The sequence below is a fragment of the Chrysoperla carnea genome, chromosome 2 (assembly GCF_905475395.1).
Source record: "Chrysoperla carnea chromosome 2, inChrCarn1.1, whole genome shotgun sequence".
Taxonomy (NCBI): Eukaryota; Metazoa; Arthropoda; class Insecta; order Neuroptera; family Chrysopidae; genus Chrysoperla; species Chrysoperla carnea.
In genome coordinates this window covers 44,491,951-44,517,709 of record NC_058338.1, presented here as the reverse complement: position 1 = coordinate 44,517,709, position 25,759 = coordinate 44,491,951, and the positions used below count along the sequence as shown (strand labels likewise).

The 25,759-nt window shown below is 29.2% G+C and overlaps 1 protein-coding gene across 1 annotated transcript in view; it reads left to right on the top strand.

Moving 5' to 3' along the window:
- The window catches only part of LOC123292718, a 389,066-nt gene that overhangs the window by 209,775 nt on the left and 153,532 nt on the right, over window positions 1-25,759 (top strand). The gene's annotated exons all lie outside the window — the stretch shown is intronic.

Below are 25,759 nucleotides of genomic sequence, written 5' to 3'. Positions count from 1 at the left end.
AAACGATCGTAAAGTACATATTATCAAATTTCCGCCTAATTGGCGCCCTTACGGGTAAACAGTGATGTTTACGAAAAAATGTTTCAAACAAAAGTTGTTTAATTTTTGACAAGAAACATTTTTTACCTTTAAACTTTTTTTCTATCTCTAACGGTTTACAAGTTGGTCCTACGGACCCAAGACCCAATTGACCTATGATGCTCATTTACGAACTTGACCTCACTTTTTACGTCCTGAGTACGCTGTAAAAATTTCAGCTCGATGTCTTTTTTCGTATTTGAGTTATCGTGTCCACATACGGACGGACGGACGGACAGACGGACAACCGGAAATGGACTAATTAGGTGATTTTATGAACACCTATGACAAAATTTTTTTCCTAGCATCATTATTTTTAAGCGTTACAAACTTGGGACTAAACTTAATATACTATGTATATTTCATATATACATGGTATAAAAATGAGAAGAGAGTCCTTCAGTGTTGATGCCCACTTTCAAGAATCAATAATAAGGGATCGGAAAAATTTTTTTTATCACAAGAATTCTCACTTCACGAATAGAAAAGTGAAGTTTATTTAAAAAAATCTTTACTAGTATGTAAGATATCATATCTGGGTATCGCCATAGAGATTACATATAAAAGTTTGTTTTGCTAAATAGAGCTGGGCAACCTTTGAATACAATCTTTGATTGCTTATAGCTTCATCGTTTTTTAAATATTTTTAAATTCACTTTCAAATTTTCTCATGGTATCAAGTCTAGTTTTACATTTTTATAGGAAATATGGCCAAATCGACATCAAAATTATCCCTTATTGTTAAGTTCAATTGCAGAAATTTAATACCGTAGAATAATTATTTTACAGTAAGTTAGGTGAAAATGATCAAGAAATTTATTCACAAATAAATAAACAATCAACTAGAATCAATCCACGAAAAACTTTGATTCAATGAAATATATATTATATTAAAATCCAACTTGTGAAAAGTTAAGAGAATATAACCAACGTAAATTGAATTGCGACACTTATGTTAGACGAAGATATTTTCACCCAAAAGTTGTAAGTATATAAGTTTATCACACCAACCAAGTATAAACTGTTTGTGTGTAGTTAGTTTTTTGTCTCTCACTAACAGAACAAAACTCCACCTCAAGATCTTATCCTTATCACAATGCAAGATACGAGAGAGAAAAGTCATCGTAGATAGTTTAACTGATATTATTATGTTAAGAGATACACGATGACTTGGTTTAGAAGAAAATCTATCCCCGACCTAAATTGAATTGATGTACAATAATATTACTGACTATAACTTTTCTAAAACCAATAGTATACCACGCTTATTTCTGGAGATACTGTTGCTAAATTCTCTTCATTCTTCTGCCTGGTTGCTTGGTTATTCGCTTACGTATGTGTACTGTGACTTACTTCAGTTTGATACAAGTATGTTGTTAACTTTCTTGTTAGCAGTGATTGAATTATAGTATATTGTATATATGTATGGATTAACGGGGGAGGAAGGTTGACAGAGGTAAGTATTGGATATGAGGGTGGTAAAAAAGGAAATTGGCTCGAAAATTGTTCGTAGATACTTTGATTTTCAAACAAATAATACATATTCGACAATAATATCAAATTGTGTGTATGTATGAGAGTTCGTTAGAAGTTTATAGTTCGAAGTTTTTAGTAGTGTATTGGGGAGAATAAATTTTATTTCATTTTATATGTATGAATGTGTACAGTATGTCAATGCATTATCAAACGTATCTTTAAATAACCAATAGACACTTCCAGTAAATTTTCGATGTGCCAAAAACACATCGAATCGATTGTAGCGACCAACAAAATGATTCCTGTAATAAAATATTTACATTTAAAAATGTTTTTCATAAATAAATATACTCATTTAAAAAATTTGTGACATTAAAACACTTCAGAATTGTGCGCCATGATACATGAAGTTATCTGTTATGACAATTCATAGTATACAACTAGAGAACGCCAGGGCCCAAAACTTGCGATATGATGAATGAGAGGGATGACTGCCAGTGAGTTGCTCTGTGTCCTTGTCTAATTTATATGTCATGGGCTACATATTGTATACATTATTGCTATTAAGTAAATAGTTAAAATACGATTTATGGAATATTATTTAATTCATTAAAAGTTATTCAAAAAGTAGAAACCTCAAAAGAAACTTTATTAACATGTTAAACACAATATAAACAGTTTAATTTTTTAGAAAATTAACTAAAAGTTTGATTGAGTTTAATTATTTCTTAAATGTAAGTACACTTTCATCTACCAATATTAATTACAATTTTTCTGAAAAAAAAAATTGTGTGCTTAGTATATTATATGATAAACTGCGGCCACATATTGGAGAATATGCAAATCTGCATATTAAACACTTTTTCAATTTTCAGAAAAAATAATACAAAACTGTATATAGCCTCTTTGTTCAAGACAAATATAATAGAAGACATAAAATCTCTATGCATCATATGATTATGACATATGACCATGACAGGGACACAGGAGAACTCACTGAAAGTTTTCTCTCTCATTCATCAAATCGCGATCTCTATGTATACAAACTCTTTGGATTCAAAACCATTCATAAAAAATGTTTGTGACTTGAACATTAAATTTTTAATTTAATGAACGGTTAAAAAACGGTTTCGATAGCTTAGGTGACATTTTTTGGGTTTGAACTAACTTTAAAGACAAAAAATACGGGAAAAAATGTTTTTTTGAAGTGTTTATTGTCATTTATGTGAAATATAATTAAAAAATACGCAGGATGTATCGTTACCTCGTCAGCGCTATGAGCATTTTGCTGACGCTTGATTTGAAATATAAGTAACTTTTATTTTTCATATGGTAGCTTAAACTTTTTTTATCTTAATATAATTTTATGCATTTTCAAATTACCTATCTACAGTTAAATAAAAAATGATTTTTTTTAAAGTCCTTCAGACTTTCTTTTATAGAAGAACTACTACTAAAAGGAAATTCTAAAATAATTGCCAAATTTTATTCATGTTTCTTATTTGGCTTCGTTAGAAATGATTAGACGTGTTGTGTCTATATACGTTTTTCTACTAGTGTGATTTATTAAAATCTAAACATTAATTAAAATTAAAAGTCCTATAGGGCTTTTCATTTTAAAATCACGATTCACATTTGTTTCGTACTAAATGATTTATAACCAATGTGATAAAATGCATAACAAATATCTTCTATCTTAGTCCTACTTATTGCTGTCAGTACGAAAAAATAAACTCTGCACTTGCGCATATGACATGATGAAAAGGTCTATTTAGCAGTGAATATGATAGCTAGGTACTAGAAATACGTTCAATGTTATAAATTCAGACTGTAAATTTATTAATTTAAACATAAAAAACATTGGGTTTGAAATATTGGACTATTAAATTAATTAGAGAAAAAAATTACTGACAGAAATAATTACATTGCCGTCTCAAGGGCATGAAAATCAATAAATTTAAAATTGATATCGTGCCACTGGCTATCAATTAACTTTTTAAGTATAGGTTTTATAATGTATTTATTGAAAGTAGTATAAATAGCTTTTCAATTTATAATTTAATTTGTCTCGATTTTTTGTTTAATTTACTATACGTTACACAATAATAAGAAAACTTTTATGTATTTTTTATCCACCTTATTTAGTAAAAGAAATAATCACCACATTTTTTATAATCAGAACTTCTATTAAATCATAAAAGCAGATGTTTTAATCTCGTTTGGTGATTTTTTTCAACTTAAGAAGCATATTACTTTCTCCTCAAACGGAGGGCGCTGAAATTTTAGGTTAATGCATTATATGTTATTTTATTAGCACATATCTTATTATAAATTTTACTGCCAAAGATAACAGATATCAAGAAATAAGGCTCTATTAGTAATAATAAATTAATTTCATGAAAAGTGTTCTAAGCTATGCTTGAAGTGTTGATATTGGCGATTATCTTCAAAATCGGTGGAGTTTGGAAAAGGCTTTAAGGAAAAAGTTAATTTAATGGAGAATATTCTTAGATATGTTTCAAGTGCGAGTTTAAGCCAACTTTACTAATCAAATCAAGCTTCCTAAAGCACCACTTACTACGCAGAGACCATAAACCAGACTGACTTCAGCCAATACACTTTTCAAAAGAATATATTTGTCAGTAAAAACACATTCGATACAAACAAGTAATATTACATGAGTTATATGTTTATAAATCTTGCACCTTTGTGATACGGATGATCGATCATTGCGGCCAAGTGACTGAACGCTTACAATGGTTAACGAGAGGTGACTGTAGAATATAATAATGTAAATGAATACTTTAGTTTATTGGAGTTTTAACAAAGAAAATTTTCTCAACCCGATTACAAAATGAAATAGCTATAATGATCATATCCTATTAAACATATATGTTCTAAAGGATACTTTAATTAAAATAAGGCGACAAGGGAGTGCAAACCAATAAAGCTTATTAAAAGAGGACACTGAACTCTTAGCAAATGATTCTTCTCATTAGTATTTCATGCGTTGATCCTTTATTACATCAAACATAATGATAAATTAATAACATTTAATTTAAATACATATATATATATCGAACACATCACATATTACACGCAAGAAACACGCAAGAATATTGTTATGTAAAATCATGTAAATTTTATTTCCTAATAATAGCTTTGGTTCGGGTAAGTATCACAGCATGAAAATATTTACATATGTTCTATTAATTACTTGAGTGCAAAAGAATGTTTTCTATAACGATTATTATCACATCATTATAATATTAAAAAAATACTCTTTCTATTTATACTAGAATGATGTTTTAAAAATAATAATATTTACTGCACCTGTCTTATTTGTTTAAAAAATAAACTAGCTATAAGGGGTGTTATACATTAGGTAAGGTTGGGTTTCATTGATTGTCAAGGGGCCACCCCTCCTTGAATCATTTGGACGTGTTTAAAACCGACAAAAGAGATTTAATGTCGTCGGATTTTAATAGGTTTTCAAGGGTTGACGGATATAAGTGTTTCAGTTTCGGCATACACAAAGCAATCTATTTGCCACTTATCACTTGTCTTTCGAAGGAATGATTTCATTTAATGTAACTCGTATTTCGTAAATGGCATACCTTGGATACCAATGCTTATTCCCAAGAGCTTGCGACTACAATCGAGCTCATTCAAAATTACTGAAATGGCTCTTAGATCTGGCATGGCATATCAGCCTAATACTGAACCATATCATACCAAAGGCTTCTTAAAACAGATTTGACATTTCTATGCTACTTTAGAAGATAGATAAGCCCAGCTTAAGAATTTGCTCGGCGAGTAGCGAATAGAAACGCTGAAATTTTTCATCTTATTTTATCAGATACCTTTTCTTGAAGACGTTCACTTTTGCTTGATAAAGAAGTTATAAGTTATAAATAAGCGTTGAAGTGATAAATTTAAAGTTAGGGTTGGTCTTCTACTTTAAGGATCTAGCCGTAGGTTTATCAGAGCAGGCTTGTTATTAGTTGTTTTTTGATAGAAACAGGAAATGAATTAGGGTTTTGACTACAGGTCATGAATGGGTCAAAAGTGTTATTTTTATTAAATAATGTTGTTATACCAAAAAATATGAAAGCATAGAAAAAAAAAAGACATTTAACCGTGACTCGAATCGCGGGCTATTCGCTTATGGACTGCGGACAATATGCCCAATAATGTTTTCTGTAATGATTATAATCATTAGTTACATGTTGTTAATAAAAATAAACTTTACCCTCTCTTCTATTTTTACTTTATTGACGTTTAAAAAGTAAGTAAACTATTTACTTACTATCTCTTACCCTATATCTGTTAACACAAAGTATATATAATCAAATATTAAAGTTTATTTGCTATTAACTATCTACCACCTACCTAATATAGTAAGTAAGTAAGTAAGTAAGTTTGGTGTCAACTTAACAAAGTTTAATTTGTTTTTTATGAGCTTTATAAAATATCAATGATGAAGCCATCGCTAGTAGTTAGTGGTACTTTTATTCATTATTTAATAAGTAGGTACTTTGTATTATAATATATATGTAAATGTATATTATTTAACTTTGGTTATAATTCTTTCGAAAATTTAATAATATTTTAATACTTTTCTAAAGATATGAGAAAAATTTTAAAATTTTTAAGCTAAGTATGAAAACTATTCTATATAAAATGCTGAAAATGGCAAGAAACAAATTTGATTCGGACTCCCAGATACACTCTTGTGTATACATCAGCATAAGATATATAATTTTTCAACAGTTCTTATCCATTTTATAAACGTGGTGAACGCGCTTCAAGCATGGCTTAAGAATTAATGTGTAATAAAACTCTTCTGTAACAAATGAAGCGACGCCCAAACAATTCCTTTTAACTATATTTTTAATGAATAAATCAAAGATTGTATTAATGCAATAATCTTAAATAATGAAAGAACAGATCGTATATAGATAAAATTTGACGCTGCGTTCTGGGACATAGCCTCTTGGTATACAAGGATCATTACTATAATTTTAAACCCCTTTAAGGACTCACGCAATGTGTTTTTATTATCCAAGAATAAATTTTATTATCCAAGATATAAATCTTTTTAACCCCAGAACTAAAAAAAGGGGTGCCTGTGTGTGTCAGTCTTCGGCATCGTAGCGCCTGAACGGATGAAACGATTTTAATTTTTTTGGGTTTCGTTTTAAAGGCAATTTAACGGAGAGTGTTCTTAGCTATGTTTCAAGAGCGAGTTTAGGATTCCGTGCCCGAAAATAACAAAAAAATTGGTGACAATCTTCAAAATGCTTTAAGGAAAAAGGTAATTTAAGGGTGTTCTTCTATATGTTTCAAGTGCGAGTTTAGGGTTCCGTACTCGAAAAAAATTGTCAGGAGTTTATTAAATTTTGTAATTTTCACTTATGGTTACAATGACTATATAGACAGTGTTTGTTAATATATGTCCCTAAAGAGAATCAATCTTAAACGAAACGATCCACGCGGAATTCCACAACGTAACATCTAGTACTTAAACAAGATGTGTAAACGATTTTCCATTTAAGAGTTGAAGTTCCTTACATTTTAGTTTGTACAATACAGCGTACAAATATTTTATCATAATGTTGATTGCATCCTTAATATTTGGTTGAATTTTTTAGGTTATTAAGAAGCACTTTAAATTAAAACATGCAATTAAAAGATATTTTTGGGCTCATTCGGAGTACAGAAACAGTGAGGAACAGAGAACAACATTTTGTAACTTTACTTTTGAAACAGGATAATACAGTTACCCTCTTCTGTTTATCATCCCTGTACAGATAGATCTAACAGTATAGAATAAATAAACATAAACACAAAAACAATTAAAATTTATGAGTAAAATAAAATGATAACAATAATAATAATAAGAATAATAATAATATGTAGTACGTAGGTACTATACATAGTCTCATCACACAATTTTACATACCTTGTTACATAGTTACTATCTTTTGAAAAAGTAGTAAACTTTTCTTGAAGGAAGAAATAAATGAGCGCATGTTTATTTATATATTATATCACGCAACGAGAAATAATTCATTAGAATATTAGTACGGATACTGAGTATTTTAAAAATAGTTGGCTTAACCTGTTTTGCTTCAAGGTAGGTATGCATAAAAAATACCTGCTTATTGTCTTTTTCCCGGCAAACGTTCCAAAACACCTTGGAAAAATTAGCATGAACACGGTTATTAAGATACAGAAAAACTAAACATATACAAAACTTTTATGACAGCTTTCATTAGTTTAGCCATCTTACCATTAAATAGTGTCTTATACTATTGAATAACTAAATAAATACTACACGAAATAAAATAGAGAACTTCCATTAATTTTCTATTTACCAGAAATTATCATATAAATGAAAGAATAATTCATCTAAAGTTAAGAACTATTTTTTAAAATTAATAATTACATTTTCTTATTAATTAGTAATAAAAAACAGTTATATTGACGTATTTATACCCGTGGAGGCTGTGAGACAATCGGAATCACGTTCAATTTACATTATTCAAAAAAAAAAATCGTTGAAATAAGAGAGTAAAACTTAACAAGTGAAACCAATTGACCGAGTTAATTGTTGAAACACCATTATACAGTGTTGATTAAGCATTCGTTTGTTTTTTACATCATGGAGGTAAGTAAAGAGGATTGTCACTCATACACACAAAGTAATAAGAGAATCTTTTCTCTCACTTCTTCAGTGTATGTAGTATATGCTATGAACAAACACTTACATAATATATGCAACGTATAAATTTAAAATATATACAATACCTGCATACATACTATATTATGTTTCTATCCTAATTAGCGCCCTCACGGGTAAACAGTGATGTTTACGAAAAAATGTTGCATTTTTGCAAATGGCTTCTTCAGATCCTAGACCCAATTGACCTTTGTTGCTCATTTACGAACTCAACCTCACTGTTTATATCCTAAGCACGATAAAAAAATTCAGATTACGGATAGACAGACAACCGAAAATGGACTAATTAGATGATTTTATGAACATCTATACCAATATTTTCTTCGTATAACATCAATATTTTTAAGCGTTACAAAATTGGATCTATACTAAATATACCTTGACATATTTCATGTACATATACATATTAAAAAAGTGAGTACCTTTCATATAATAAAAATTCTGAAAGGCATAGTTGAGAGCAGTAGATTTGACACAAATTACTGTTGATGAGTAACAGTCTAATTCTTCTAATCTGATGCAATTTTAATTATCAACAGAAAAATGGATATCTTGCAATTTAAGAACGTTATGGCTACATTATTTATATCTTTTTTGAAATACGCTGTATAAGTGATAAAAGGAATATAAAACATCTTGAATGATATATGGAAGGAATGCGGGTGTTCGATATTGTGTTCACGTTGTTACTAAAAGAATTATTTCTCTCTATATAAAAGTTCTATTTTAAGTATGATTTTATTATCTATATATTTATACATATGTGGGTTTTAAATTTAAACGGAGTATTTGGTTCTATTCAAGGATTGAAGAAGGTTAGACTAGAGATTATTTGCAACATATTTGACCAGCTAGTTTTCACAGCAGCTAGTGTCGAAAATGTACTGTGCTCGAGCTTGTTATTTTTCATGCTTTTTTCTAAAAAAGGGGTGTAGGACGAAAACTATGGCGTTTTCTAAAATGAATTTGTTTTCCGCTTTTACCAACCAACTGTGCAAAAAATTGAAATTTTGCAGTCCTGTATTTAGTGGAAAAACTTATCCCATCTCCAATGTAATGTAGATAATTCTAGCTATAGGGACAATCTCTTGGTCAATTAGATGACATTTGACCTTAGCTTATGTTTGGTTTGATACATCCTCACAAACTTTTATTATTAACGATTATTATAGTTGTAATATAGGAAAGAGGGAGATCTTATCAATGAATTCAGAAAAAATCTATTTTTTGGTCAAGTTTAATTATCTTAAATTAAAAATTGATAAAAAAAACTGGCCTGTTGGAGATGACATTCAGTCTGTTTTTAATATTTAGCCGAGTATTTTTCTATTCACCAGGTGATACTTCGATGAATTTCAATAAGCATAAGCCCTATAAAAGAAAGTTCATGCAATAATATTTAGAAATGAATTATTAGTTAAAAATGTGTCATTGATGAATATGTAGTAATGGACTTTATGGTATTACCCTATTACGTTTTCCTACACTCGTAATGAGAAAATAATATTTTAAAAATATGATGTATGTCCTCAAAAAATATTAAGGTTTCAGAGGTTCCTATCGAAAGTAATATTGAATAATTTTTATTACAAATGGATGAAAAATATATTTTCCATATGCTGATGGGATAATGATAATATGTTGATGATGTGTATTTATTGAAAATAACATGTCAAAAATTTTACTTTACAATACACCATAAATAGTGATAAATTATTATAGCAAACACGTTACATAAAAGAGTTCACCGTAGAGAGGTGTTATAGAAATAAAATTACTGTTTGATTATTTATTATAAACCAGCTAGACAACTCGTTGAAATACCGATGAGGTGTCAGCTTTTTTTTATACAAACTTTCTACTTTTTTAAAGAAAATTACTAATTTTGTATAGAATGGGCATTGATTGATTTTCTAAACAAGTCTGTATTGAAGGTCAAAATATTATTATTTATCTTTGTAATCCAGCAGCTCCAATCTTAGATGGAAGGAGGAACGTACTTGTGGTACTACAAGACAGATATGGTCTGAGTACAATCGTAGGCGTTTCAAAGATCTTAAATCACTTCCAAGGGCCTCTGTTCGCAAAGTTGTTGCGGCTATTATAGAACACTGGTTGGGCGGTAGGCATGCTGAACGCCTAGGCCTGGCAGTGTATCACGACTACTGCAGGAGCTGTCACAGTGGTGAGGAGGCGAAGACAATGTCTCATTTTCTCTGTCACTGCCTAGCTCTTGCCATGAGGAGATTGACTAACTTAAGCCAGCTTCTCTTTGACGACCTCTCCGACTCTAAGTCCGTTGACATCAAAGCTCTCCTCCTGTTCTTAAACAGCTCCAAACGGTTCATGGAGTAGTGGTGGGGGATGGGCCAACCGTTTTTTGGTATCACAACGGATCCTATTGTCTAAGTGTGTCCCACCCCAAGACAGCCACTCTAACCTAACCTTACCTAATCCAGCAGCACTGTGGCTTGAATTCAATATTAGCTGAAATACTAAGGTACTACCTTAAGGTAACAATATCATAGTTGATATTTAAACAATAAATTTTGATTACGTATAAAGTATTGAACCACCTTCAATTTACAATAATTACTTTTAATTTTCTCTCATAAAAATATTGGTTCATTTCGAATTTACAAAATCAATTACATATGACCCATCGAGCATACGAAAGAAGAACTGTTCCATCAGCTTTATAATGCTAAAGATATCTAGGTAATCAATTTAAGGATTTAATTTTTAAGGATTGATTTATCATTTATCTCAAAATATTAATTTCGTGTATACGTGTTTCGGTTAATATTTCGAAAAACTCGTTTGTTCGTTCCAAGATTACGATTGAAAAGATTCCAATTTTGATCAGTAGTTTAAAATAAGTGAAAACAAACAATTGACTGATTTAATTGTTGAAATACTATGTATAGACAGTGTTGACTACTCTATCACATTACACATAATACATACTTTATAATTATATATAATTGCATAATTTGCGCTCTCACGTGTAAACAGTGATGTTTACGAAAAAATGTTTGTATTCTATCTCTACGGACCCAAGACCCAATTGACCTATGTTGCTCATTTACGAACTCGACCCCACTTTTTACGTCCTAAGCTCGCTATAAAATATTTCAGCTTAATATCTATTTTCGTTTTTGAGTAATCGTCATGACAGACGGACAGACATACGACGACAGACAGGCGACCGGAAATGGACAAATTAGGGAATTTTATGAAAACCTATACCAAAATTTTGTTCGTACCATCAATATTTTTAAGCTTTACAAACTTGGGACTAAACTTAGTATACCTTGGTATATTTCATATACTTGGTATAAAAACTGCCACTCTTTGTAGTCTTTCTCAGTTCTTGAGATATTATCGTAACAATATTATTCATTGGATATTTAAGATAATTATATAAAATACACGGTATGTTGGAGAACGGAAAATCTTTTATCCATTCTGTCAAAAATTATCTCTTAAAACGTATCTCTATATCCACATTTTTACATGCATACAGATATTTATTTATCCCCAAACGTATGTATGTGTAATCATATCCGGTTTGTTGTAGGTGACATATTTAGTTATATGATAATAGATTATAGTACATGTGGTCTTCTTTCCGTATAAATTAAATATACAATGGAATCGTATTTTTTTGTAAGTAAATATTAAGCACATGGAAAATTGGTTTTGAAATAGTGAAAAACAGCAATTGGTAACACTTTAATCAAATTTTCTATTTCCGCATTCTGAATAAATTTTTCAATAGTTATTGAGATATGACTTTTAGGTATAAATAATATTTATTTTCATATTTATATTTAGGTATAACTTTTCCCTCTTTCCCAGAAGAGTATGGACGCTTTTCTTTCTTTAGTGCACAGTGCCTTGTGTAATGGAAATTTAGCCTACTTGAAAATAAATATTAATGATTGCTTAAATAGCTAGTTTTTGGAGCATTGATGACGGAAAGTTTGATTCTATTTAATAGTTGATGAAGAGTGGAGATAATACGTCCAATAATTAAAAGATAAAAAAAAACTAATAGGCTACGCTTCTGTAACTAATTGAAATAAAAAGTTAAAATAAAATTGTAAATAATGGAGTGATTAAGAAAAAAAAAATTTATTTTTAAAAGGGGTGGGGAGCTAGATTTCGATTATGTAATATATTTACTTTATTGATATTTTATTTTTTTGATAATTATTGTTAAGAACCATTATAAAATATATATAAGAAAAGCACTCTACGATATTTTACGATAAAATGACTTTTTTTTATCACTCCATTATTTTTTTTTGTACTAAAAATTATATACTACTTTTTAGTTCAGCTAGTTACAATATCGTGTTTTTTTTTAACTTTTATTTATTTTCTCCTTTTTAGTTCAGCTATAAATAGCTATAAAAGTCCTGAAACTTTTATTTGTTAATATAATGGAATGTTATATGCGCTTCCACCATCAAAGATTATTTCGTTAATCGTTAGTCCTGAGGATCCTGATCAGGATAATCGAAAAAATTGTAGTTTCATCGATCCTTGATAAGTGTGTAAAACTTTAAATCAATCCGACTTAATAATAAGTTAGCTAGTGCTCAAATTCGCCAATAGGATCAATTCCAAAAAGAATTGTCTTTGATATTGGAACTGATCCTCTTGGCGTAAATCTTGAAAAAATTTGCGTTATAATTAAGAAATAAATATACGTGATTGAGCTGAGAATAACAAACTAACATCTTTCTGTTAATTTTATTTAGACAGTTTCGTTTTGGGTGGAAGATTGCAAAACTGCAATCTTTAACCAACCACAAATTGATAACAGGAGAAATGATCGTCTCTCAAGTTAATTTATTAAGGATTGATTATAGAAGATGATTGCAAAGAATAACTAGATGGGATCATTTTTTTTAATTCGTATGTCACTCTGCCTTTATAATTGTTTATATAAATACAATATTATTTATTTATTTTAAAATTATTGATCAGATATTTTCACTACGGTACACTTGAAAGTACCAATTTACTTGAAGCTTTATAATTTTTATTCTTTAATTTCTTAATAACGATTTAAAACTAAGAAAGACCTATTTCTACATGGCATTGATGTCTTTGAATTTTTCAAAACCGTTCTACCTGCGAAGATTACCAAAAAAAAAAAACATTTTCAAATTTGTCCTTAATTGGAGTTGGTGAATGAGGTAGTCATGACACATTTTTTTTATATAAAGAGCATCTCATTTAGGTAGAGATTGCAGTGTAATTTAAGGAAGAAGTTTTACAAACATGTGTCGAACAAAAATTGTGCAGCACAAAAATTTGCTCGACTATGAGGATGACCTAGGTAAACATTTGAAAGTCAACCTTTTGTCATTACAGATTTACCGACGTTTAGTTTAAACTATTACAAAATTTGGCTTGTTTTGTGTTTCATTGATCTCAAATATTAGAATACATTTAATCAAAATTTTTGCTTCTCTATTAAAATAAGAGATTTCGTGCAAAATGTTCATAAAAATTACCTTTCATTCAAAAAACTAGTGCCATAAAATACGTCGTTAAAAATCATATAAATGATATTGCTTTAGATTTCTACCGAATGTCAAAAAATATTGCGCTCATAAATTGAAGGCTGCTATAGCTAAATCTTTTATCGGTAATGACAAAATGTTTTATACAATTTTATTTTTCTCTACAATTTTTTTAGTAAAAAATTTTGGGGTATAGGTTAGTCCCACATTAAATGACACGTCCTGTATAAACAGATAATAATACCTCTAGAAATTAGTGCTTATACAATATATTATATGTATAGTATTATATACAGTTCGTGTTATTCATAGCTCTCATGTACGCTCTCACCTACCCCTAACTATAATATAGGTATATGGTATATTAATATTAATAATAATTTTTATCAAAAATATCTATCAAATTGACATACATATTAATGACTAGTGTTATTATTATTGTAACACAGATACACCACTATGTAGTACTCACTACTGAATAAATAATGATTTATTTATAAATATTGATTTTAATTTATATATATATGTGGTCATCTGATCAAGTCCCATGGTCATTACGTACATATATTATTATACATATTTATATTATTTAAAATATTATTATTATAAACTAGCTCGACCCGTGCGGAATGTGGTTACCCTGTACCAGTGGCTAAAAACTACAAACAACAAATTTATAATAATAATGGGGTTTTAACCTCTGTTTCTCTGGTATATACGCCTATAACAGAGGCTACCCTCATCATTATTTGTTAATCTTTATTTATTTAACTTCATCCAAATTTTAGAATTACATTTTTGATGTGGGTGGAGTCGGTTACTTCGTTCTTATATAAGCGACAACAATGTGATCAATTCTACCGCCCCAATTCATTGCTCACACTGCCGCTGCCTGGATTCGTACCTGCAACCTAAGTCTAAGCTACTTATACCGCTCGGCTACTTAGGCTAAACAACAAACGTGGTGAAAAAATAGGGTGTTAGTAGAGCATCTGTAAAATCTAACATGTTTGCCTAATAAACTTATTATTTAAATTTATGATATTTTTTCCTTCATTTTATTTGTCTAGCGTGTTTTTTTCTGTCCATACCCTATCTTCCTTATTCCTTTATCAAATTCCAAGATTTACCACTCATTTTCAAGCTTATCGTGCTGACTCCTGACGAAAAATAGACTAACGGTCTAACGATATACCGCTTAGGAAAAAACGGACTAGACAAATAATTTTAACGAAAAAATATCAAAGAGTAAATAAGTGCAAATAATAATATGCGGAATTACCAGTCAATGGTACAAAAAATAAGTTTTTCATTGGTGTTTTTCTAGAAATATTTAATTAAATCCTTTTCACTTAATTTTCTTTGACAAGAAAATTTATCTATCGATTTTGTACCAATGATAAAATTTAGTAAAAACTCAAAATTATACGATGGCGTCTAGTATATATCCAAAATACTTACCTTTAATAATTGAGTGGCGTTGCGAAAAATAACTGATAACGTGGAAGGATAATAAGTCAGGGAGAGATACGCAAATCAGCATCCTGATTTTGGATAAAACCTAACTTTGGATAAAGATGGTAAGAAGCGAAAGATTTAGTTCGAATAACAACTAAAATAGTATGAGCAAAATTGTAATTTTTTAGTTGGGGAAAATAAAATCTTGGAAAATGTTTTAACCAACAGTGATATTTTCGTTAAACGTTCTTAATTCTGAGATATAAAGTTCAGAATTTTTCGGTTAATACTTGTGAAATAAAAATAGTTACCCTAAGAAAACTTGTTGGAAATTCATTTTCGGTTTTCGCTACAAGGTTTGCAGGAAACTGCAACATTATTATGGGGGAGGGCTTAAGCGGATGTATATTTGGTGAAAAGTTATTATCCTGATTAAAATAATGAATGCTAAGCTTTCTAGTGAAAAGTTTATATAAACTAGTTTTGAGTCTTTTTAAATTTCATTCGGGCCAATTCTCGCATGTTATGTTCAGAAATTAGTAAAAAAATTACTAGCATACGTATTTAAATTCGCTGGGTATGTATACAATTCCAGAAATTAAAACAGTTTTTCAAATAAAAAAATGCTTTAATAAAAAATGAGGGAAATATGAGGTAGGTATATTCAAAGAAAAACAATTAGTCCCTTTTTACTCTCAGAAATCATTAGAGAATACGACGAAGAATTCCTGCTAGATGATCATATTTGGTAAGAAACGAAAACATGCAGTAAAACACTCCATTCTCTAAACATCAAATAATAGCGATAATGAAATTACTGCAGGTGATTACTCAATTTTAGGTTCTTACTTTACATCTTATACTGTACAATTGCAATGCCATTACAATGTAACGACTACAAGAAAATTCAAGAAAATTAATACAGCAGTTGTATTTAGTAATTAGTCTTCAGAAAGATTGAAACGATAAAATAAATAGAATTTCATTTTCTGTAGCAAGAAGTCGAAAATTATACTCATTACGGAGACTTGTTCTTTTTTTAATTTGGTTTGTATTCATTCCGTACGGTTTTGTTATCAATAAATGAACGTTTTGATAAATAATGCTTGCACAGTATTTTGAAAAATTTTCAAAATAGCTCAACCTCTTCAAAATAGCTCAACCTGTGAAAAATAAGCCAACCTTATTCTGATGGACCTTTTTTATAGAAAGGACAGGACCAGCAGATTCACGTTCTTTAAATCGGTTTTTTTCTTTCAAATAAAGACTTTTACAAAGTTTTGCTGGACTCATTTAAGACATGTATATTTTATAAATGGCTTCCACTCATCAAATTTATCATAAGTTTTATCTGATATGAAAAAACTGAGAGAAGTGACAACCCAAAATAGTTGAGCTAATATTAGAAATATTACGTAATTATTTGACATAAATTTCCGTCATTTCATTTAAATATAGACAAATTTTTATAAAAATACAAAATAATAAGCACTAAAGTTAGTATGTTAAAGTACCAATTAAGGTTTTAAGAAAGAATGGTGTTCGAGCGTTGATAAAACTGTAATTTTTAATTATAAAGCATTATCTAATAAAACTATGCAGATGCAACCAAAAAGAGGGGTCGTGCAAGGCGCTAACTAGACTTAGACTTGTTGTTTATTAATTACCCTTTAGATATTCGTGAAACGTAGACATTTTCTGCGCACCTGAATAACGCATAATTACGTATTCTGGAAAGTACAACTTGATTTGTTGTTATTACACTTCGAATGGCACTGAGGAGACTCTAAGATAGCTTAAAAAGTAAAAACTTGTTATAATTCTGTGTACCATACTAATACAAAAACTGAATTTTCGATTGATGTAATTTGATTTCGTCACTCAGAGCTGCATGTCAGAGCCTAGTACGTGATTATGCGTCACTCAGAGTGAGATAATTTTCGGCAAATTTCTATATACATACTTTATTTTGCCCTAAGACGTTAAAATAGTTATGTCGACTTAAAAGAAGTGAAAGAAACTTGTATCCTTACGTTAATTGGAAAAATCACTCTGAATTGTGATGACATACCAAGGGTCAGAAATTTTATTTCAACCGGCTGATTGACAAATAAAAGTACCTATTAATATATTTGTGATTAAAGAAAAGAGGTTGAAGACGCAATATTGCATTGTTCATTATTTGAAATTTATTAATTTTCTGAAAAAATAACTTGGAATAATGTATAGATACTATAAAACTAGTCCGTCATCATACCATTTTACCTCGTACAATAAAAAATTTGTTATATACCCAATTGATAGCTTTTATTAAATCGAGCGACTAGATTCTATGTATACAAATATTCAATGAACGATCCGGTACATTGTGTTTGATCATGTAAATTTAATTACACCAACAAAGGTTCAAAAACGGTATTTTCTACCCATATAACACACACAGATGAATATATGTAGAAGGAAAAGTTTACAACTAATAATTTTATTGTAATTACCTTTACCTGTGTACACATAGAAAAAATCGGTGTAGCTTTATTTTATTTTTACACGAAGTTTTTCCACAAATATAAAATTTTTCATCTTCTCTCGTTAAATATTCAATTTTTAATTTATATGTGAAGTTTTTTTGATATTGAATATTTTATTATATAAATAAAAATGTACAAATATGTAGTATAAATAAAAAATTTATGTAACGCTTTTGGTTCTACACTTAAATAAAACCATATGGAAGAGAATGGAAAATACGCGAAAAAACTTTGTTTTGAATCTTCTTGAACAGCGCTAATGAATACAGTTGCTTAAAAGGCTTGGTAATCATTCGTGGTGCAAATTTATTAATATTGGCCTCCTTTACAATCGTTTTAAGGTTGAACACAACACTATCCTGTATTTTTCACACTTCGGAGATCATTCGTGACATTGTCCATCCATCTCCCCCACCTTTTAGTGGTGCAAACTCAAGAAAAGTCCATGCATGTGATTCTGTGTTGTTGATGTAGTCCAACGTCTATTGTGCGCTCAGAGGAAAATCTTTTTCGTAGATAAGCATCTTCGTGATGCTCTTTAGGTATTTCTTCTCCAGTAGGTCTGCATTCTGTTTGTGTTTGCTCCTTATCAAAAATTGAAGCATATCATAAATTGTAGAAGCATAGTTTTTGATGAGTAGAATCCAATTGAAAAAATCAATGAATATCCTTAGAGGAACATGCAAGTTTTACTTTCTAGGAAAGTAAAGTTGTGGAAAATAAGGATTTAAGATTACTCTAACAAATGCCGGAACATAGAGAACCATACACGGGGAAAAAATTTTTTTGCAACAAACATGTACGTTTCTGATGTTTTGCCAGAATGTTAACAGTGATGGTAAAAACAGTTTGCTAAAACATCAGCCAGGTAGCCAGGGATCGTAAGTCTGAGCGGAAAGCCAAACATGTAAAAAAAAAATTTTTTGTAACGAACAGGTACAGTTTTAAACAGTTTGCCAAAACATCAGCCGGAGACCGTAAACCTGTAAAAAATATTTTTTGCAAGTTTGTTCATTAAAAATATTTTTTATTAAAATGTTTTTGTTTTCAGGACTGTTTGATTATTTTTATTCATGTACATATTTTTAAAAATTGAACAAATTTAAAACAAATCAAATGGAATAAAATGAAAAGTGATCATTGTAAAGGAGGCAATTTCGCTAATATTTTAATATAATTGAAAAACAATCAATATTGAAAGGAATGAATACGTTAATATTTAAACCTTAATAACAGTTCACTAATTTTCAAAGTAATTTATTTTAAAAACAACCACATACCTTCTCCAATCTAAACCCAATATACCCTAACTTAATTGATTAAGTATTTTAACATACCACACAATGTGTGTAGTACTGGAACTGTGCTAAAAGAAATTTTAATGTTTCTTTTATGTTTCCGGTGGATTTGAGACACAAACCAAAGTATACGCTAGAGTACGAAAGCCGACTTTGATACGCTACAGGAGCGCGTAAATTATAAACCAATTCGTTGGTACGTTGGTACATCTTAATCGTAATGGTACGAGAGCAACGTTTTCGAGAGTTTATTTCGGATACTTCTATCCTTACTTTATTTAGGAAGGGATGTAGTAGGTTTTAGTTCTAGTAAAGCAACCGAATTTCTGTCTGATTGAACCGAAGTTCTGGTAAATTAAAATAGCATTCATTTAACTATAAAATTAAATCATATTAAAATTACATAACTTTAATTTAATCTATCTCGATTTACAATCGGCCAATCGACTTCAAATTTTTATGATAATTGTACTATAATATCGTTAAGTATAAAAAAATTTAGAATTTTGTGACACTATGCGCCCATAGCGGGTTAACTGCCTTATGCATTTACCTTATAGTAAAATCCTCGTATTAAATTTCTACCGGTACAGTTTGATTCTCGAAAAATATTTCGCACAAAATTCATTTACTTTTTTATGATATTTAATTTTCTAATCTATATATACATATGTATAAATATTTAGCTTTGCATTTTCTAGAGCTAAGCCTCCATATAATTTTGTTTTGTTATGTTTGTAGTAAAAGAACAAGAAAAGTTAAAAAACAAAAAAGTTAGGGACAACACCGAAAAAGAACTCAAACGTCAAAATGAAAATCAAAATTTCAAAAGCCACCCACGAACAATAATTAATATTCAAAGATCAGAATCAGAAGTTAGTTTTGGTAACTTCTGATTACTGTTAATAAATGACCTTTCAACTTTTTTATTTCAAAAACCATATATTAACAGTAATCAAAGATCAGAATCAGAAGTTAAAAAATTTTGTTTTGATGACTGTCCATATACCAGTAATTAAAAAAAGTTAAAAAGTTAATCGCATAGATCAAGACACTTCAAACGATCGCTTATTTGTCTAATTAAAATAAGTAGTTTAGAAGCTAGGAGGGAATAAACGAAAATGCATGCACTTAAAACTATTTCGCTGTTATAATTTCGTGATAAAGTATATTAATATATATATTTCTGAAAAGTGCCAATTACGCTCTTTCATTTGATATCTAACACGCTATCATTAAAACAAAATTTGTTTTTCGATCATAACTTTATGTCCCCTATGAATCTTACTTTTTTTATTATAATCTAATCTAATTTTTTTAATACATCACTTATCCTGCTAGATTTGTTCACTTATCGATTATAATGATCCACTCTGTATATTCAAGTAAGGAAATACCCTATCCTTGCCTTTTCAAACAAAGTCAGTGCACTGAGTTGTAAAAAGCACATATTCATGAATGTCTAAATAAGTCTGCCGAGATACATTCATCATTTATATTAACTTAGCTCCGGTGCTAACGTTGTATATTCAGAATTTAATATCATCATATATAAGGTAAGATAAATAATTTTATATCATTACCATTATGGATAGCATCAGTCAGTCAGAGAGAACTAGAATCGGTCAGTTAGTCAGTTATGTCAGTGTCAGTGCGGTAGTAGTTAGTTGTAACTACATCAAATAAAATTAAATTAATGGTAATTAAAATTATACCCAAACTAATCAAAATGAATTATTATTTTATATTCACCATACATTCGTACATGTTGTATGATGCTGACGATGGATGTATCGGCTCGTTCATTTTATTCAAAATTTAGTTTAAATTTCCCATTGATTTATAATTAATTATGTTATTCTATTGAGCGGGTTGTTAATGCGAGAGACCGTTTGAAAACATTAAGGTCAATTCACATTATATGTCAGTCAAACAGAGACATATGCCTGCTTTTATAAACCTTGCAAAAACAATGCAAAATAAATATCTTTCTTAAAATTATTCATTTATTTATTTATTTACTGGATGTAAGAATAATAATCCCGAAAGAATTATTAAGAATTATACTTGTTAGGTCAGGATATATTGGCTGTCCACAAAGGACACACTTAGGATATAAAGCCCATTGTAATACCATATATGTGCTTTGAAACCTTTCCGCTGATAATTTCATTTATCAGCTCCTCAATTTTAGAGGATGAGTGCACCACTTTCATGCGTATACCATGCCCAAAATACTCCAGCCCATCACATCAATCAAATTAAATTAATTTGGTTGCGACGGCGGAAATTTAACCAGCTACCCTCAGCAATCCGCGGAAGGAATTGGTTACGCCTTATCCAACTGAGCTAATAGGGCGACTATTATACGTGTTATTTCCATTAGAATAAGAAAAAACCTTAAAAAAACATAATTTGTAAAAAATGCTTCAGAATAATATGTTAAAAGAGAATTTTAACGATCTACCAGACTTATGCATACTGAATTCGTCTAAAATATGTTTCTAATTGATTGCATGGGACGGAATGAAAAGTGTAGATAGACGGACTTGAATATCTATTTTTATAGAGCAAAATTTTGTTAAATGCAACACGCCAGTTAATAAAACGGAACGTTAATGTGAATCTACCTACAGATATGCAATGTTCCAAAAATTTATAACATATTATGGACATAAAATGTGGTCTATTTTGTTCATAAATATCATTCCATTTTTCACATCGAAAAACTATTATCTAAATACATTCGAAAATCAATTTTGTAAAGTTGCATACCTATCGAACAGTCGAACAATTCTGTGAGTAGTAACAAATTTGAAATTATTAATAATATTGTAATTATAACAATAATAATTTGATAGATACAATAGTACAATTGTAATAATTAATTAGATTTCAATTAACTATTTAGGTTAAATATTAATTTGAAGATAAATAGTTTAATATGTTTTCAGATACTAATTTATATTAATTATTATTCATTGATTTTGTTACAATTTTATCAAAATTTGAGGCAAAACCAAATGATTTAATGAATGTGCTTAAGCCAATTTTTAAAAAAGATTATTTTTGTTTTAAGAATTTAGCGCATAATCTTTGGCATTTGTAACTGTCAGAAAATTATAATATGATAATTTTCGTGAACAACAGAAGGAAAAGTAGCAAATAATTTATTAACGATAATACACATGCGAAATTTGCACAATGAGTGCGTGACACGAATTGGATAATCGCATAAGTACGTTAAAAAAGGGGTGTTATAAGTTTGACCCCTATGTGTGTGTAGCGCCAAAACGGAAAAACCGATTTTAAGTTTTTTGGTTTCCTTTGAAAGGAAATTTAACGGAGAGTATTCTTAGCTATGTTTCAAATGCGAGATTAGGGTTACATACCTAAAAAAAATTAAAAAATTGGCGATAATCTTCAAAATCAATTCAGTTTGGAAAAGGCATGACATATAGTTTTAACATATAAATAGCTCAATTTATTTCGAAAAGTGAAATGGTAAAATAATTAGGTAATTCAAAACAATAATTCAACAAAAACTGATAGCTCTCTAAGTATCCTTTACATCTCAACTGATGTCCTTGATTACTTTGATATCGATTTAAAAAGGAGTGTTCGAAGCTTAAAGTGTTTATCTGTGCGTCTATGTGTTTTTCAATGGCATCATAGCCCCTAAACGGTCGAACTCTTTTAGACGAACCATAAAGGATTATCTTAAGAAAACTTCTTCATAAGGTTTTATTTTGGATTAAAAAAATTTCGTCATTGTTTTCTATGATCATTTCGCTTGTAAAATTACTACCCACAAAATGGATAAAGAAATTTTTCAAATTTTGAAACCAAAGAAATATTAGAACAGAGGTTTAAATGAACCTATTTAATTCCAAAAAAACATTATCCAAAACTAATTATAGTCTTACAGTCACGTGTGTTATAATAATTTTCAGTAATAATTTTCAAAAGAATTACAGTGCTGCAGCTGTGACAAATGATGCTAATAAAACTGCAGTATAATAAATACAAAAATAAACAATTTAAGAAAACATATAAAATTGAAATAAAACAATCAAAGCACAAAAATGTTAAATAATTAAAATCAATATAATAACAATGCACTACAATGAGAGCACGTTTACAATACAATACTCAATAAATACCAATAACCAACATATGTATTTATATGTTACTCAATTTAAAATAAATAAAATTTTGGTACAGTAAATAAAATAAATATATTTTAAATGGTTTTACAAAGTGTTTATTAAATTTTAAACTGATCAAGTTGATCCATACATACCAAAAATCCATATTCTTTCGACAATTTCGGAACAAGAAATTTTTGTAATAGGACGATTGATAAAAAAAACTTTTAACAAAAAGAAAACCGACTTTTAACAAAAAGTAAACCGAGTTGGTGTCCGCCAAGCTAATGCAGTTAACTGTTCTGTCAAAGTTATTTCCTGGGCTGATACCGACACTAAAAGAACAATAATTTTAACTACATTTTGTTATCGTTATTTTTTTACTTTTTAGTCATATTAATTTGTTGTGGAAAATTTTTTCTTTTGAAGTCGGTTTTCTTTTTGTTAAAAGTTTTTTTTTATTTTTAAACTCACTCATATCAATACAATACCATCCAATATATCTCAATGTATTTGTCTATGTTAGTAGTTTACACCATATATAGATCATATATAGATATTAGTACAGTCAAAATTGGTTATAAAGAAAAAGCTGTTATAAAGAAAAAAAGATTACGGTCGTGGAACTCCCGTTAGGAACGAAGTTTCTTATGAAACCTGTACAAAAACAAATGTAAACATTAAATAAATACTTATATACAATTTTATTAACTTACTATTGTAAATTTTTTTATTATATTGGTCATAATTCTTTGGGTTGCTTTAATAGCCAATTTAGATTCTAAACGGTAAGAGATAGAATAACACTTTAAATCAGGAATTTGGTCCTCATAAAAAACATGTTAAAATCATTTTATCGAAAAACGCTAGTTTTCGCAAGAAATTCGATTAAAAAATTTTTCATTATTGCATTTAGCTAATCAAAAGGAAATACGCTTAAAGTTTATTGATAATTGTTGGTCAAAGTCATGGACACATGTCAATGTCCTCTATTGCTCTTGACAACTTTTGGCTAAAGCCTTTTTTCGTAATAAGCGTGTTTTCCTTTCGATTAAATATAATAATGACATATTTTTAAATCGCATTTCCTCCTGACGATTTTCGAAAAAATCGAAGTTAAAAAATGTTAGTTTTTGTACGAGGATCAACTTTCTAATTTAAAGTGTTATTTTTATACCATGTATATGAAATATACATAGTAAATTAAGTTTAATTCCAAATTTGTAACGCTTAAAAATATTGATGCTACGAAAAAAATTTTGGTATAGGTGTTCATAGAATCACCTAATTAGTACATTTCCGGCTGTCTGTCTGTCTGTCGTCTGTCGTATGTCGTCTGTCTGTCTGTAATCACGATTACTCAAAAACGAAAAGAGATATCAAGCTAAAATTGTTATAGTGTGCTTAGGACGTTAAAAGTGAGGTCGAGTTCGTAAATGAGCAACATAGGTCAATTGGGTCTTGTATTGGTCCGTAGTACCCATCTTGTAAACCGTTAGAGATAGAACAAATGTTTAAATGTAAAAAATGTATGTATTAATATGGGGTCAGTTATGTTTGTGTGGCTTTTTAAGAGTGGATATCTTTATTTATTTACGTGACGTCAAAAAACAAACGATTACATTATCAACACTGTCTATACATGGTATTTCAACAATTAACTCAGTCAATTGTTTGTTTTTACTTGTTTCTCCTACTGTTTAGGATCAAAATTGGCTTGTAAAGAAACTCGAAGAATTAAGTCCAATTTGATGTCAGAATGTGATGTCTCCTACGAAACTGCAATTTTTATTAAAAATTAAATTCATTTTTTGATTGATTAACTTCAAAACGAGCTATTAACCATTATAGACTAAAATGATCCACCCTGTTCATCTTTCAAAACGACCATCGTCGTTATAAACGATATTAACTGTATACAGTAAATATACAATAGTATACCTACAACAAATACACAAACATTCATTATTCAAAATGTTAAAAGGTATTTATTATAACACGATTTGAAAATTCAAATGGTTTAGATAATACTTTATAAAATTTATATATAAAATTACAGGGTGTAAGGTGTTCTATAAAGGTTATGTAATAGTATAGACATCTAGTGTTTATATAACATAGATATATTTTATATAGTGTGTTAATCCAAACAAGTTCTTGAAAAGGATGACACACTGTTACGTTAATAAATCAAATTGATATCGAATAGAATTTTGTTGTAAAAACTAAAACCGACAGTTTGTTAAAAAAGGATAAAATAGTATAAAAAAAAATTTTAAGCAGTTACATTTATTGTTATTATTGGAATCGGTGTCAGGAAACAACGAAGTTACTACATTATATTATCGTTATTTTTTTACTTTTTAGTGCATATTAATTTGTTTTGGAATAGTTTTTTTAAATCGGTTTTTTTTATAAAATATTTTTTTATTTTGTGATTTTTAGTGAACCTGACTACCCTAACTAATTTGTCACTAAAAAAGGAATC